At 40.8% G+C, this 17618-nt stretch overlaps 1 protein-coding gene across 8 annotated transcripts in view; it reads right to left on the bottom strand.

Annotated features, from left to right (window-relative positions):
- Positions 1-17618, bottom strand: part of LOC138751556 (retinoic acid receptor beta) — a 942630-nt gene that overhangs the window by 922751 nt on the left and 2261 nt on the right. The window lies entirely within an intron of this gene.

Raw genomic sequence — 17618 nt, 5'->3', positions numbered from 1 at the left:
ACTGCTGGTAAGGATGCTCACATTTGCCAGCCAAGCCAGAGAAACCAGTTGGTGACCAAACAAATTCATTTATCTACCTTCCCCTCTGACATTAGGGAGCAGCTCCTACTACGCCCTACCCTATCGGTAACACAGCAACTCTGTTTGGTCGGGGGTGGAAGGGCTGGTGAAGTGTTGTTATTAAATTTGACTATGTGCCGTCCAGCATTCAGAAGGCACTAGTCTATATGTTGACTGACCTGATTAATATTGGTTTTTTAACATCTTTTTGATTTTACTTGTAACAGACATAGAGTTATTGATTGTCTTCTGATTGGTGAGTGGTGTGACCTACAAGGGATGGATTATATTGGGAAGGGTTGTGGCTGTCATGTGATAGCACTGCTCCCTACCTAGTTAAAGGACACCCCAGCTGCCAATCAAGGTTTGGTTCCACCCCACCCATTAGTGCACACCTTACCATGTAAATTACCTGGACTGGACTCTCCAGCCTGCCTTTACTTGGCCTTGGGCCATTGGCTGTTGTAATTCGATTTACCCTCCTGGCAGAAAGCCAATTACCCTGCTATCAACCTGGGATGGACCTATAAAGATGTCATGTGTTCTTTGTTCTCCTTCTTTGCCAGCTTGGGACGACCCTATCAAATCTGCATACGAGGCCCAGTTCTTCCATGCTCTTAAACTCTTCCTTTCTTTTTTAAAACTTTATTTAAAAGTTTTAAAAACAATGTAAAATCAATAGCAACAAAAGAAAAGGTTTTTATACAATACAAATAATAGTAAAACCCCTCCCTCCACCGCCCCCCCCCCCACTCAGCCAGCACCCTCAAGGGGAGCCAAAAAAGAAAACATAAAACATATACAATATTTTAAGATATTTCCAAACCCATATATTCTAAATAAGGTGACCACATTTTAATGAAAAAAGAGTAATTATCATGTAAATTGTTATTTTCTCCATGTAAATACAAGTTCTCAATTCATTATGCTAATGAGCTATATTAATCTCTACAATGTCTTTCCAAGTAATTGCTACACATTTTCATGCCACAGATAATGCCAAACGTACAATTGCTATTTGAAACTTATCAAACCCCAAACCAGTCAAAGAAACCATATAACCCAACAAAAAAATCTTTGGATCTAATGGTAATTTAATTTTAAATAATTTCTCCAAAACCAGCCAAACTTTTTCCCAAAATGGTTGAACCCTATCACAGGACCAAACTACATGCAAAAAAGTTCCAGTACTTAACCCACATCTAAAACAAAGATCCAAATTACTAAATCCATATTTTTTCAATTTCTCAGAAGTCAAATATAACTGATGCAAAAAATTATAACCAAACCATATCTTACATTAATCATTTAGTTACCCCTTCATGACACATAACCTCCCAATCCCCTTGAGATATAACATTAGTTAAATCACTTTCCCATTTATTTCTAGATTTCTCCAAATTCAATTTATCCATAGTTTCCTGTAACAATCGATACATATCTGAAATAAAACCTCTCTTTGGTAGAAAGGAAATCAAAGATTCAAATTTTGTTAACTCAAGCAAACTCATCTCTTTACCATAATTATCCCTTATCAAAGCTCTAAGTTGGTAATACACAAATAAAGAATTTACTGGTATACCAAATTTCTCCCTCAGTTGTTTAAAAGAAACTCCCTCTTCAAAACAATCCTGAATCACTTTTATACCCTGAGAATACCATATCTTTAAATGCCTATTAACATTGAAAAAGGAATAAGCTGATTTTGATATAACAGAGTTTGGATTGATAATTTACCCTTTGTTCCTATAACATCATTTCTTTTAACCCATATCTTTAAAAAATGTTTTAATATCAGCATATCATATCCTTGCAATAAATTCAAATTTCACTTATGTATAAACTGGTGAACATCAAATTCAGAAATACAGGCTAATTCCACCTTGGCCCAACTAGGAGGATGATTAATAACAAACTTCAACTGTGCAGCTTCATAATAATTTTGAAAATGAGGCAATTGAAGTTCACCTAATGCATATTTCCATGTCAATTTCTGTAAAGCTACTTGAGCTAATTTTCCCTTCCATAAAAATTTCCTCACCACCTTATTCAAATCCTGAAAAAAACCCTTTGAAAGTAAACATGGAATTAACTGAAATAAGTATTGAATATGAGGAAAAATATTCATTTTAATACAATTAAAATGTTAATGTTAATGAAAGATCCTTCCACTTAATTAAATCCATGTTAATCTTTTTCAATAAAGGTACATAATTTAACTTATATAAAGATTGATAATTTGCATTCACAGATACCCCTAAATATTTAATTTTATCAGACCATCTTAATTTTACAATATTTTTACACTCTTCATAATCCCCTTCCAAAATTGGCAATATTTCACTCTTATCCCAATTCACCTTATACCCAGATAACTCCCCAAATTGAACTAAAAATTCTTGTAAATATTTCAAAGAATGTTCTGGATGTGTCAAATAAATCAATACATCATCAGCAAATAAATTATCATAATCATCATCTGCAATTCTTATCCCTTTAACCTTGTGATTCTGTCGAATTGCCTGAGCTAATGGTTCAATAATAAATGCAAACAAGGCTAGTGACAATGGACAACCTCGACGAGTTGATTGCGATAATTTAAATGGTAAATGGTTTGGCCATTTATTATCACCCTAGCAATCGAGTGATACAACGCTTTAACCCAACCAATAAAAAGAGGGCCGAAATTAAGCTTCTCCAGTACCTTAAATGAAAAGTTCCACTCAACCCTATCAAATGCTTTTTTCTGCATCAAGCACAACCACCATTGGTTGGTTAGGATGCTGTCTCAATGCATTGATCAATGTTATCAATCTAAGAGTATTGTCAGACGCACATCGATTCTTAATAAAACCTGTTTGATCTGTATGTACCAGCTGAGGTAAATATTTAGCAAGTCTATTTGCCAATACTTTAGCCAATGTTATTATGAGTTAGGTGAGAGGGCTCATAAGGTATTAGCTTGGCAATTAAAAACAGAACAAGTATAGAGAACTATTAATGCTGTTAAAAAGAATTCAATAGTTACCTATAAACCTCAGGAAATCAATGACCAATTTTATCAGAAATTGTACACTTCTGAGGGAAATCAGGATGATGGTTCTATTGAATCATTCTTATCTAAGTTAAATTTACCAGTTTTGAGGGAGGAAGAGGTAAAGGAATTGGAAGCTTTGTTTACAGATTTTGAGATTAAAGAAGCTATTCAAGAGATGCCAAATGGAAAGTCGCCAGGTGATGACGGATTTTCAGTGGAATATTATAAAGTGTTTTATGAAGATTGATCTTCTATATTTATGGATGTGTTGCAACAAATAACTGAAGATCAGTCATTACCATAATCTTGTTCAAGTGAGATAATTACAGAGATTCCAAAGAAAAATAGAGACCCATACATTTCAGCTTCATACTGACCAATTTCTTTATTAAATGTGCATTATAAAATAGTGGCTTAAACTGCTGAGGGACTGGCATTCCGGCCTCTCCAAGAAAGAATGTTTGGAAAATCTCGGCATGCACCAACCTTTTGGCTTTTAGGTCGACCAGCAGCATATGCACCCTCAAGAAATCCACCCCTAGGAGTGGCTTTTCCACTGAATCGAATGTGAAAACCCAGTTTAAAGTCTCATTTCTTAGCACCACCGCCATCTGTTGTTTTCCGAAGGTCTTTATCAATTTCTTATTGGTAGCTTGCAGGGTGGGGCCACTGTGTCTTGAATGAGTCTCGAGTGCCATTGACGGGATTATGCTGATTTCTGCGACTATGTAAATGAGAAACCTGCAACCAGAGATCTAATCACTAATGTGTAGGATGCTGTCTGGGTGCCACGGCTGAAGCCATCATCGGTGTCTGGCCATGCCGTTTCCCGGAAATGTGCAGGGCTGTCTATATTTACGGGCGTCTACCCCACACCTTTGGCAGTAGAAACACCATTTGCTGTCTGTTCCCTCAGTCGGTTTGCGGGTCATTGTTGGTCTCAGGATGGGTGGGGTTTGGTCTGTGGCTCTGCCTGAGATCTAATCAACTGACTGACGGTGAACCCGTTTTCTCGCTTAGTCTGCCATAGGATGTCTGCTTTGGCAGCAACCTTTCTGGGGTTGCTGAAATCTTCATCCGCCAGCAGCAGCTGAATGTCATCGGGCAGCTGTTGAAGAACATGAAGCAGGGTTTGTGACCCTCTGCCAGTATCTCATCCATGAGGGCAGATGGCATTCTATCTCCCAGGCTGCCCAGGTGCATGAGCCTGGCTGCCCTCTCATGTCTGGAGAGCCCATACATGCTGATGAGTATCACTTTCAGCACATTGTATTTACTTTCTTCCGGTGGGGCCTGGATGAGGTTGTCTACTCTGGCTGCAGTTTCCTGGTCCAAGGAGCTGACCACATAGTAGTATTTGGTAGAGTTGGAGGAGATTTGTTTAATCTAGAATTGTCCCTCCACCCGTCCAAACCATGTCCGGGGTCGAAGTGTCCAGAAGTTGGGTAATTTTAGAGCAACGACGCTTACTGCCGCAGCATCCATGTTGAGTAGTCCAAAAAAAAGATTTTGTCTCATCGGGGTCACCAATGTAGCGAGCGTATTAACTGAGTGAATAAATGAGACCAGCAGTCGGTGGCCTCGTCAGAACACATGAATGTCATTTTATGGCATTCAAAGCTCCCACCCCAACGCACCAGAAACCATGTCATCATGATGCTAGCGCGCTACCTGCGCTCATTCAGGCTTCGATCTACTGCTGGAAAAGAAAGACCGCGCACCGCCATCTTTGATGCAGTTGTTCCGCGGATGCACATTTAACACACAGAGCCAGTTCATCTGGCCATCAATTATGTGCGTCACCACAATATAAGCAATTTACAGCTTTATTTAGTAGAGTAAAAAGATATGCCAAACTGCAAGATAAATAACTTGTTAGAGTTGTGTACATTATGACTACTTCTGGACAACACATTTTGCAAGGATATCAAGACCTTAGTAGTGGTGCCAAGGGAATTGATGAGAATGATACCAAGGAAAAATAATCTGGTATTTTTATCCTGAAATGAGGAAAGCAAGGGAGAAATTTGATACAGTTACATAAAATATTAAAGGTTTTGGCAGAACAAATAGGAGACGGTATTTATTGTGGCAGAATAGTTAGATTTTAAGAAATTGGCAAAAAAAATGACAAGAAAAAAGAACACTTTTAATCATTTTCATCTGGAACGTCATGCCTGAAAGAATGGTGGTAGTAGATTGAGAAACATAAAATGCTTCAGAACAGAGAAACAGCATGGAAGTGGGACAAGTTGGATATCCCTCTCCAAAAGATGTCTCATTCATGAAGAACTAAATGGCCTACCCCTGTATTATTTCAATCTCACACAAAATCTTCTGGCACCTAAGCTTCTCATTGACCATGGAGAAATTTATTGCTGTTTCATGTGACATTGTCCAAGTCTGTTCAGTTGTGAATGTGTACAGAAATGAATTGTAATGTTAAAAAAAAAGTCTTCTGCATGCCTAACCATGCAGGTTAGGCAGCATGTGTGGAAGATAAGCAGTGGTTGGCATTTCAGCTCAAAAGTCTGTCCGTACACAAGGTGTTGATCCGAAACATCAACCACATGCTGTTCAACCCAGAATTCCTCCAGCGGGTTTTTTTTTGCTCCAGATTCCAACATCTGCAGTCATTTATATCTCTTTGAATTTTGATGTATTTTTACTCAAATAATTATTATGTCCAGAGTGAAATTCAGTGAAGATTTCCAACCATTTCCTACAGTCCAGGTGCAACTACATGCCAAGCAAATTACAGAAGGAATAAATTAAGCAAATAATCTCACATAAATTATAACTCAACAAGGTCCTCATGCAAGGGCATTGGTAATTCTCAGGTTTTTCAGTGGAACTACTGCCCTTGAGTATCCTTTTCTGGTATTCATTCTCTCATGGAGCAAAGGTGGTTCTTATGGTACAGGATTTAAAGACAGAAATATTGTTACTGTCATGAAACTGAAACATTTGCGACCACTTAATTCAATTGACTAAATTAAGATAAAAGGTTCAAATCTGTTGGTGGCTTGGGCCATTATCAGCAAAATAGTCCCAAGCAATCATGAGAAACATTGCGAAAGTACTGCATTGGAGTGGATGGGTTTACTGTGGTTTTCACTCTGGAAACAATTAACACACTTGGAAGGTTGTCTGGTTGCTTTGGTGCATGGACATGTCCTTTCTGGAATACCATGTGGCATGACAGATTTGTTGACAATGTGTTGTAGGAATTTTCCATTTCTTCTTTATCAGAAACACATGTTTAGCCACTTTCTCCATTTGCAGCATACGTGGTCCACACTCCCAGAAACTGTTATTTAAAAGATTAGAATCCCTAAGCACCGTAGTCAACTGTGGTTCTTCCTTTTTAGTGGTTTGACAATGTCCCTCCCTCTCTTTTGGCAGATTCCAATTCTCTCTACTGCTCTAAACCTCATCTAGGGAACACTTAAAACAAATGTATCCTGCCAACTCGGATACCATGTTGAAATTGTGACAAGAAGACAAAAACTGTTGTAGTCACACAGCTATACAGCAGGGAAATAGGCCCTTTGGACCAACTCATCAATACTGACCAAGTTGCTAACTGAGCTAGTCCCATTTGCCAATATTATTCTTTCTTTTCTTTTAAAAATATTTTTATTAATATTTTACAATATAAATGATTGAATAGAACAATTATACAATGTTGCTACAAGATTCATAAAACTGAAATATAAATTAAAGCACCATAGAATATTCTCATCAGGAAATACAGAGCACAGAGCACAATCGTGACAACGGAGCAGCAGCTACTAACTCTGAAACACGCCACAGGACATTGAGGGGTTTCAGTTGAACTGAATTATTTGAACTTTCGTGCGCGCCCTTTAAGGGAAGCGTGAGCTCTGTCCCATGCTGGCGGTGACATCATCATGTTTGTCGAGGCACGCAGTGTGGCCTGAGCCACGAGGCACTGAGATACCCCTGACAGCACCATCTTCCCGCGGCTGTCCCGCCAGCGCGACGAGACAAGCGGGGGCCAGTTCATCACGAGAGATGTGTGCCGCAAAACTAACCCCCCCCCCCCGCAGAACTGGCTTATGCATCTCGCCACATGGGCAGCCGACCCCGTCGTTTAGGTTGGGCCGATAGCACTGGCTGGCTAAGGTCCGAGTGTGATGCCTTGAGTCTATCGACTGTGAATATCTCCTACCTGGCCCCGATGTCCAAAGTGAATGTCTTGCCTGAGCATTTCAGGACTTCATAGGGGCCCTTGTAGGGACATTGCAGGGGTGCAGGGTGTGGGCCTCGCCGGATGAAAACAAAGTCTGTCATACCCAGCTCTTTGGGGGTGTAAGGCAGGTGGCTACTGTGGTGGGTCAATGGTGGGGGTGCAAGTGAGGCGAGTTTGTCCTGCAAGTCTGCCAAGAAGGTCCAGTTCTTGGTCCTGGAACCCATGCTTGGGTCGAAGAACTCCCCGGGTAGGGACAACGGTGTGCCATAGACCAGCTCTGCGGACAATACCTGTAGGTCTTCCTTCGGGGCCATTCTGATGCCGAGCAATTTGTCCATACAGTTGGAGCTTGTGAGGCGTGCCATGAGAGCCGACTTGAGGTGCTGGTAGAAGCACTCTACGAGTCCGTTGGCCTGGGGATGGTACGCTGTGGTATGTTGGAGCTTAATCCCCAGGAGGTTCGCCAGCTGCGACCAGAGGGCAGATGTGAACATGGCGCCCCTTTTGCTTGTCATGAGTGCTGGGACGCCAAACCTAGCGATCCAGTAGGCAAGCAGAGTTCTGGCGGAGGAGTCGGCGTAAGTGTCTTTCAGCAGGATGGTTTCCAATCCCGTCATCGTATGGTCGACCACAGTCAACAAGTAGCGGGCATCCCTGGACACCGGTTGGGGGCCCACGATCTTGATGTGAATGTGCTTGAACCTCTTGGTTGAGGGTCAAATTGCTGCACCGGAGCCTTAACATGATGCAGGTCTTTAGAGGTTTGGCACTATGTGCAGTTCCTCGCCATCTGGGCCAGTTGCTTCTTGAGTGTGTGCCACACGAAACGTTCTGCCACCATGTGCACTGAGGCTTTGATAGAGGGGTGTGCCAAATCGTGGACCATGTTGAAAGTCTGCGGCGGAATTACCGGGCACGGCAAGCCGGTGGAGATGTTGCAGAATAGTGTTTCGGGGCTGTCCGGCAGCTTAAGGTCCTCGAGGCAGAGGCTCGTGATGGTGGTGCGGAAGGCCTGTGTTTCCTCATCCCTTTTCTGCACCTGCGCTAGCTGGGTGTAGTCCAGGCCGGGGAACAGGTTGTGGATTGTGGGCCCTGAGAGTGCGTCTGCGACGTCGTTGTCCTTACTCGCCTGGTGTCGGATGTCGGTGGTGAATTCCGAGACTTAGAACAAATGTTGTTGCTGGCGCGCTGACCAGGGATTTTTGGACATGGCGAGGGCTTGGGTGAGTGGTTTGTGGTCGATGAACATCATGAATAGCCTGCACTCCAGGAAATACCAAAATTGCCTGATGGAAAGGTACAGAGCCAAGAGCTCCCTGTCGAAAGTGCTGGACTTAAGTTCAGGAGGGCGGAGGTGCTTACTGAAGAACGCAAGTGGGTGCCACTGGCCATTCACCGATTGCTCTAGGATGCCCCCGATGGGCGTGGCTGAAGCGTCCACTGAGAGTGAGGTGTGGGCATCGGGCTGCGGGTGGGGCAGTAGGGTGGTGCTCGTCAGGGTGTCTTTCGCCATGGTGAAGACTATTTTGGCCTCTTCCATCCACTCCAGGGTTTTATTTTTGCCAGCGATTAGTGCAAACAACGGTCGCATGATGCGAGCTGCCCCCAGGATGAAACGGTGGTAGAAATTGACCATCCCGGGGAATTCTTGCAGACCCTTAAGGGTGTTGGTCTTCAGGAACAAGCGTATGGCCGCGACCTTTTCAGGTGATGGGGCGGCCCCGTCCGCGGAGATGGCATGGCCCAGAAACTCCTTGCCAAACAGGCTTTTGGCGACGTTGACGGTGAGTCTGAACTCTGCCAGGCAGGCAAATAGTGCGCGGTGGTGGACTTTGTGTTCATTGAGGTCCCGACTGGTGATGAGGATATCATCGAGATAAATAAACACGAAATCCAGATCTCTGCCCACTGCGTCCATTATCCGTTGAAACGTCTGGGCTGCGTTTTTAAGGCCAAAGGGCATCTGCAGAAACTCAAATAGGCTGAAGGGGGTGATGATGGTGGTTTTGCCAATATCGTCAGGTGGACCAGGATTTGATGGTACCCCAGTACCAGATCAACCTTTGAGAAAATTTTGACACCATGCAAATTGGCCATAAAATCTTGTAAATGCGGGATGGGGTATCGGTCCAGCATGGTTCCACCATTCAAATGGCGGTAGTCTCTGCTTGGACGCCAACCCCCAGAAGCCTTCGGGACCACGTGGAGGGGGCTATCCAACCTCCGGATGATCCCCAGCTCCTGTATTCAGGAGAATTGCTCCTTTGCCAGTTGTAGCTTCTTGGGGGGAAACCACCTGGCTTTGCTGTGGAGGGGAGGCCCTGGGTCAAGATGTGGTGGCAGACGCCATGTTGAGGCATGACGGAAGTGAACTGAGGCTGCAGGATGGTGGGGAATTCGTTGAGCATACGAGTATACTCGTCCTTGTGGGAGCTAATGGTAGCTATTCCCGGGTCTCACATGCTTGTGGAATCGAGGCAGACGGTTTGAGATGTGTGGGCGTGCACCAACCGTTTGCCTTTTATTTCTACCAACAAGCTGTGCGGTCAGAGGAAGTCAGCTCCCAGAAGCACTATGCCCACCGTGTGCACGAACTTCCAGCTAAATTTGTCTTTGTCGATCTGGAACTGGACACTGCGTGTGCTGAAGGTCTTGATCATGGATCTTTTGGCTGCTCATAGCATGGGGCCTCATGCACAAGTGCGGGTCTCGAGGGCGTTCGGGGGAAGTACACTCAGCTCTGCTCTGGTGTCCACCAGGAAACATCGGCCACTGGTCTTGTCGGTTACGTGCAGGAGTCTGTTAGTGTGGCCAGCTGTTGCAGCCAAAAACGCCGTCTGGCCAGGTGACTTCCCTGAAATGAACAGGGCCTCCCGCACTTGCAGGGCTTGAACCCCCCCAGCGTTGATGCTCGGATGGCGTGGTGCTCTTCCAGTTTGTGTTTGGAGGGTGCCTGCAGTCAGCTGGGTTCAAGGCAGGTTACCTGACTGAGGGCATCCTCTTTTTCTCGTTTTGTCTGCCAGAGCACGTCTACGTGAGCTGCCACTCTCTGTGGATCTGAGAAATTCTAGTCTGCCAGCAGGAGTTGGATGTCTTCAGCCATCTGCTCGAGAAAGGCTTTTGGGTTCTGTTGCCCTGGTCGTCCAGGTGTAGGAGCCTGGTGGACATGCCGCCGACAGGGGAGGCCGAAGGTGATGAGGAGGAGGTTTTTGAGGGCGAGGTATTTATCTTCCTACGGTGGGTTGTGGATCAGGTCATCCACCCTGGCCGTGGTTTCTTGATCGAGGGAGCTCACAATGTGGTAAAACATCGTGGCATATAAAGTGATGTGTCTGAGGTGAAACTGCGCCTCCGCCTGCCAGAACCAAGTGCGTGGCCGATGCATCTAGAACTTCACCATGACTGCGTTGACTGCTGCTGAATCCATGTTGGGAGGCCAGAAAAATATCTGGACTTGCTGGGGTCATCAATGTAGCGGCAGCAACTAACTCTGAAACACACCACAGGACATTGAGGGGTTTCAGTTGAACTGATTGATTTAAACTTTGTGCACACCCTTTAAGGGCAGCATGAGCTTTGCTCCACACGGGCGGTGACATCAACATGTTTGCCTGAGGTGCACGCTGTGGCCTGAGCCATTAGGCACTGAGATACCCCCGATGGTGCCAGCTTCCTGCGGCTGCCCCACCAGCGCGGTGATAAAAGCGGGAGTCAGTTCGCCACAAGAGATGTGCGCCGCCACAACAATAAAATAAGATTTAACAACAAAAAAAACTCCAAAATAAGAATTTTAAAACCCTTCCTCTAAGCAAGGTTGGCAGTTGACATGTATGAATCAAGTGACGCCAACCTGGAGACGGACAGCACAGCGCCAAAATTCCAGAACAACGTTAAATCTTAAGTTTATTATAATTATTCATAAATGGGCTCCATGTCTTTTGGAACTTAACATTTGAATCCTTGATAGCATAAGTAATTTTTTCTAGAGTTAAACAAGTCATAATATCTCTTAGTCGTTGTATATTGCACATTTGGCTATCATAATGATGTAAATGACAAAATTAGGCTTTGAATTGGTCAGTAATACATCAACATCTTGAGGTAATCCAAAAAGAGCAATTAAAGGGCAAGTTTCCAATTTTAACTTGAGAATTACCAATAGTGTTTGAAAAACATCTTTCCAAAATTCTTTTAAGTTAGGGCAAGTCCAAAACATATGAACTAAAGAAGCATCACCTATTTTATATTTGTCACATATGGGATATGTACCACTTTAAATTGCAATAAACAATGCCGTCCACAGTGGAAAGTAGTGTTAATGAAATTAAAAATGGAGTCCCAAACCTCATCAGACAATGAAAGATTCAAATCCTGCTCCTAAGCATTCTTGATTTTAACTCGGGGTCCTAATCTGAGATCAGCCAATTTAGAAGGTTTTTTTTTGATTTTGAAGCTTTTTTCTTGCCAGCCCTATTATATCCAATCACCTTTTTCTACCTTTCAAGATTCTACCTTCAATGACTGGCACAGATTGGGTATTAATGTTTTGAAGACCTTTTTATTGGCAAAAATTTTGCAGTTTTCAAACAATTTCGGTAAATTTTCATTTACCCAAAACTCATTTTTTAAAAATATTTTAAAAATTAGACACTTTGTTCAATCTCAGATCCTTGATTTTTCGAGAATCCCTGAGGCAACTGTTTTTTTAAAATATTTTTTCTTTAATACTTCATCAAGAGCCATGTTAATAACAATATATACAAATATTCAGCATTAAAATAGTGACATTTTCATTTTTTCCCCCTTCCCTCACCCTCCCCACCCCTTATAACTTAAAGCAAGAAATGAAAGCGAGAAAGAAAAAAAATAAACAATAGAAGAACACAAAAGAAAAGAAAAATAAATCGTGTCATCCAAAATTTCATATTTAATTATTTTTGTACATGTATCTAATCACTTTAAGAGCTGGAGGTCTGAAATTGGCGGTTTCTAATATACTCTATGTTTGGTTCCAAAAATTGTTCAAATAAAGCATATTTGTCTTTTAGATGTTAGGTATTTTTTTCTAATGGAATATACTTGTTCATTTCTATGTACCATTGTTGTATTTTTAAAGTTGCTTCTGTTTTCCAAGTTATCATTATGCATTTTTTTGCTCCAAGCGCAATCATAATAAATCTTTTTTGAGCCCTGTCTAATTTTAGGCTTAATTCTTTGTCTTATATGTTGTTTAACAGTAAGAATTTTGGGTCTTTTAGTATCCTATTTTTTGTAATTCTACTTAATATTAGGTTTAAATCCTCCCAAAATAATTTCACTTTTGTACATGTCCAAATTGCATGTGATGTTGTTCCAATTTCTTGTTTACAGCAGAAGCATCTGTCCGATATTGTTGGATTCCATTCTTTTAACTTTTCAGGTGTAACATATAATCTATGTAGCCAATTGTATTGTATCATATGAAACCGAGTATTTATTGTATTACTCATGGTCCCTGTGCATAATTCCATCAATGTTTCATTCTTTATTCATATATATAAATCCTTTTCCCAACCTTGTTTAGGTTTATATATTGCTTCATCATTTTCTTTGTATTGCAATTTGCTACACGTGTTTGTAATATTTTTTTACTATCCCAGCATCTGTAATTAAGTATTCAGTTAATCTTAGACTAGTTCCCAACTTTTCTTTTAAATACGTTTTCAACTGATAGTATGAAAGTATTGTACTATGTGACATTCCGTATTTATTTTTTAACTGTTCAAATGTTAATAAATTATTCCCCATAAAGCAATCTTTCATTCTTTTAATTCCTTTTCTTGCCCATTCCTTAAAAAATAAATTGTTTATTATAAAAGGAATTAATGGGTTTGGCGTTAGTAACAATTTTGGTATTTGATAATTTATTATCTTTTGCTCCAGATGTATTCTCTTCCATATTTTTAATATATGATGTAGTATTGGTAGATTGTTGTGTTGCACCAGTTTCTCATCCCATTTATAAAGTAAATGTTCAAGGACCTTTTCTCCTAATTTATATAATTCTATCTTGAGCCAAATCATTTTTTAACCTGTCTGATAAAAATCTGATACATATCTTAACTGTGCTGCCCTATAATAATTTTTGAAATTTGGTAGCTGCAGTCCTCCTTGTTTATGCACCCATGTTAATTTTTCCAAAGCCACTCTTGATTTTTTTTACCCTTCCATAAAAACTTTCTTATTAATTTATTTAGTTTCATTAAAAAAATTCCCGTCAAGGGAAGCTGTTGCGTTTGGAACAAATATTGTAGCTGTGGAAATTCATCCTGATGCAGTTTACTCTCTCTAAAGTTAATGGCAAATCTTTCCATTTCTCTAAATCTTCCTGTATTTATTTTTTATTAACGGTGAGTAATTTAATTTATACAAATGATTTAAATTATTATCTATCCTGATACCTAGGTAGCGTATGGCCTGTGATTGCCATTTAAAAGGGGATTCCTTTTTACATTTTGTATAATCGACTTTGTTCATTGGCATCACTTCACTTTTATCAATATTAACCTTGTATCCTGATATCACTCCATATTCTTTCAATTTTGTATATAACCTTTTTATTGATTTATCTGGGTCTGTTAAATATACTATAATATCATTTTTAAAATGTGGTAACTGTGATCCTCCTAACTCAAACTTCCATGTCAGTTTATCTAAAGAAATTCTCGACATCTTACCCATCCAAAGAAAGTTTCTTATATATTTATTTAACTATTGAAAAATCTTTTGTGTTAACATTATTGGCAATGTTTGAAATAGGTATTTTACTCTAGGAAATATATTCATTTTAATACAATTAACGCTACCCAATAATGTTATTGGCAATATCAAATTATTCCAACCTTCTTCAATTTTCTTAAGTAAAGGTAAATAATTCAATTTATATAAATTATTTAATTTATTATCTACCCATATCACTAAATATTTTATTCCATTCATTGGCCATTTAATTTGGGTATCTTTTTTGGCACTGAGTATAATCCCCTATGGTGAGGGGCACAATTTCACTTTTCACCCAATTTATTTTATAACCCAATATTCCTCCAATCTTAAGTACAATTTATGTAATGAACCTCTTGGCTCTGTCAAATAGATCAAAACATCATCTTTAATATCAGGATCAGATCGAATCAGTTCTGTAAGTGGTTCTATCGCTAAAATAGGGCAGGTAATAGTGAACATCTTTGTGTTCTAGATCTAGTCAACTAAAATGGTGTTGAAACCTGCTCATTTGTTACAACTTTATCTTTAGGTTCATTATATAAGCCTCCAACCTAATTTTCAAATATCTGCCCCATCCAGAATCTTTCAAACATCTTAAACAAAAAGTCCAATTCTAATTTATCAAACACTTTTTCCGCATCTAAAGTCACCGCCACGCTTAGATCTCGCCTCTTTTGTGACAAATGTATAATACTAAGTAATCTGGTTACATTGTCCGCAGATTGCCTCTTTTTTACAAATCCTGTCTGATCCACATTTATCAACTTTGGTGAAAATGTAGTCATTCTATTCACTAAAATGTTTGCGATTATCTTATAATCTACATTTAATAATGAAACAGGTCTATATGATGATAGTTTTAAAGTATCTGTCTTTTTTGGTATTATTGTTATTATCGTAGTAGAAAAAGATTCTGGGAGACTGTGTGTTACTGCCACCTGGTCTAATACTTTCATAAAAGGAGGAATCAACAAATCCTTAAATTCTTCATAAAATTCAGGTGGGAAATCATCTTCTCTCAGAGATTTATTACTTTGTAAAGAGCTCAATGTCTCCCTCACCTCCACTGGAGTGAAGAGGGCATCCAGCTCCACTTGCTCTTGTAAACTTAACCTTGGTAGCCTTATTTGTGACAAAAAAGATTTCTATTTTGTTATCATCTCTCTGAGACTCCGATTTCAATAACTTAGAATAAAATTGCTTAAAAGCATGATTGATTTCTTGAGCTTTATAGGTACTTGCATTCGACTCCAACATAATTGCATTAACGTTCTTGAAATTTGTTCTGCTTTCAACTGCCAAGCAAAGGCCTTATGGGTTCTCTCACCTAACTCATAATATCTCTGCTTAGTTCTCATTATTGCTTTCTTTGTTCTATATGTTTGTAATGTATTATATTGAAGCTTCTTATTAATATGTATTCTACATTTTTCCTCGGAGGTCCATCTTTGCAGGTCTTTTTCTAAGCATGCTATCTGTTTCTCCAATTGGTCTACCTCTTTCATATAATCCTTAATTTTAGAAGTATAACATAATTTGTCCTCTTAAATATGCTTTCATTGCATCCCATAAAATAAATTTATTATTATTATTAACTGAATTAGAATTAGTCTCGAGAAATACCAACTGACCTCTTTCTGTACTATATCTACTTGCTATATGTATTGGATGTCTAGCTGAACTGTTCGTGAAACAAACTTTCTCATTGCACTTTGTTATATGTGACAATAAACTGGAACGTGCAAATTAGTAAGAGCTAACATACAGATTTATCAAGTAATTAGGAAGGTTAATGAACTGTTGGCTTTATTGTGGGAGATTTTGAGTGTGGAAGTCAAATTCTTACTGCAGTGAAAAAGGGCATTGGTGAGACACTTTTTTGGTCATCTTAACTAAAAAAGGATACACTTGCCAGAGAAGTGCAGTGAGAAGTTGGTTGTGTGATAGAAATGCAGAATGAGGGGTACACCATTTATGACTAAGGTGATGAATTTTATGAATCCTCTGCCAGACCAAGCTGTGAAGATTCCGTGATCAAATTTGGTCTAATCAGCGATTGATTGATTTCTGTAAATTACAGGTATGAAAGGACAAGTGATTAGTAGAGAATTGGTCCTAAGGTGGAAGATCAGCAATATAATTGACGAATAACAGTACAATCTTAAAGAGCTAAATGGCCTACTTCTGTTCACGACTCTTATGTTTGCATTTACACGATAATAACTGAAAAATTACAATTAAATCACCACTTAAATTCCAGAGAGTACAATCCTAGATTGTGCATCTCTTTGTCATTTATCTATGTAATATACCTGAGGCGCCTGCAAGCTCACACCAAGACACAAGAGAAACTTGTCCGTGAACTACTCTTTGCAGACGATGCCGCTTTAGTTGCCCATTCAGAGCCAGCTCTTCAGCGCTTGACGTCCTGCTTTGCGGAAACTGCCAAAATGTTTGGCCTGGAAGTCAGCCTGAACAAAACTGAGGTCCTCCATCAGCCAGCTCCCCACCATGACTACCAGCCCCCCCACATCTCCATCGGGCACACAAAACTCAAAACGGTCAACCAGTTTACCTATCTCGGCTGCACCATTTCATCAGATGCAAGGATCGACAATGAGATAGACAACAGACTCGCCAAGGCAAATAGCGCCTTTGGAAGACTACACAAAAGAGTCTGGAAAAACAACCAACTGAAAAACCTCACAAAGATAAGCGTATACAGAGCCGTTGTCATACCCACACTCCTGTTCGGCTCCGAATCATGGGTCCTCTACCGGCTCCACCTACGGCTCCTAGAACGCTTCCACCAGCGTTGTCTCCGCTCCATCCTCAACATCCATTGGAGCGCTTACATCCCTAACGTCGAAGTACTCGAGATGGCAGAGGTCGACAGCATCGAGTCCACGCTGCTGAAGATCCAGCTGCGCTGGATGGGTCACGTCTCCAGAATGGAGGACCATCACCTTCCCAAGATCGTGTTATATGGCGAGCTCTCCACTGGCCACCGTGATAGAGGTGCACCAAAGAAAAGGTACAAGGACTGCCTAAAGAAATCTCTTGGTGCCTGCCACATTGACCACCGCCAGTGGGCTGATAACGCCTCAAACCGTGCATCTTGGCACCTCACAGTTTGGCGGGCAGCAACCTCCTTTGAAGAAGACCGCAGAGCCCACCTCACTGACAAAAGGCAAAGGAGGAAAAACCCAACACCCAACCCCAACCAACCAATTTTCCCCTGCAACCGCTGCAATCGTGTCTGCCTGTCCCGCATCGGACTTGTCAGCCACAAACGAGCCTGCAGCTGACGTGGACTTTTTACCCCCTCCATAAATCTTCGTCCGCGAAGCCAAGCCAAAGAATTCTGATGTATCAAAGCTGGTTTTCCAAGATTTGATGCCACAAAAAGCCTCACAGTTGTTCAGGTAAACAGGGGTTCATTAACCTATGGTATAACTTCTACCCTTTTGTTACACCATTCCTCTTGGGAAAGCCTGCCCTTTTTCTCACCTTCATGTGGAAGGAAATCAAACCCTAAGAATT

Source organism: Narcine bancroftii, chromosome 1, assembly GCF_036971445.1.
Source record: "Narcine bancroftii isolate sNarBan1 chromosome 1, sNarBan1.hap1, whole genome shotgun sequence".
Lineage (NCBI taxonomy): Eukaryota > Metazoa > Chordata > Chondrichthyes > Torpediniformes > Narcinidae > Narcine > Narcine bancroftii.
The sequence above is the reverse complement of the archived record's forward strand: the minus strand, read 5'-3'. Positions and strand labels throughout refer to the sequence as shown.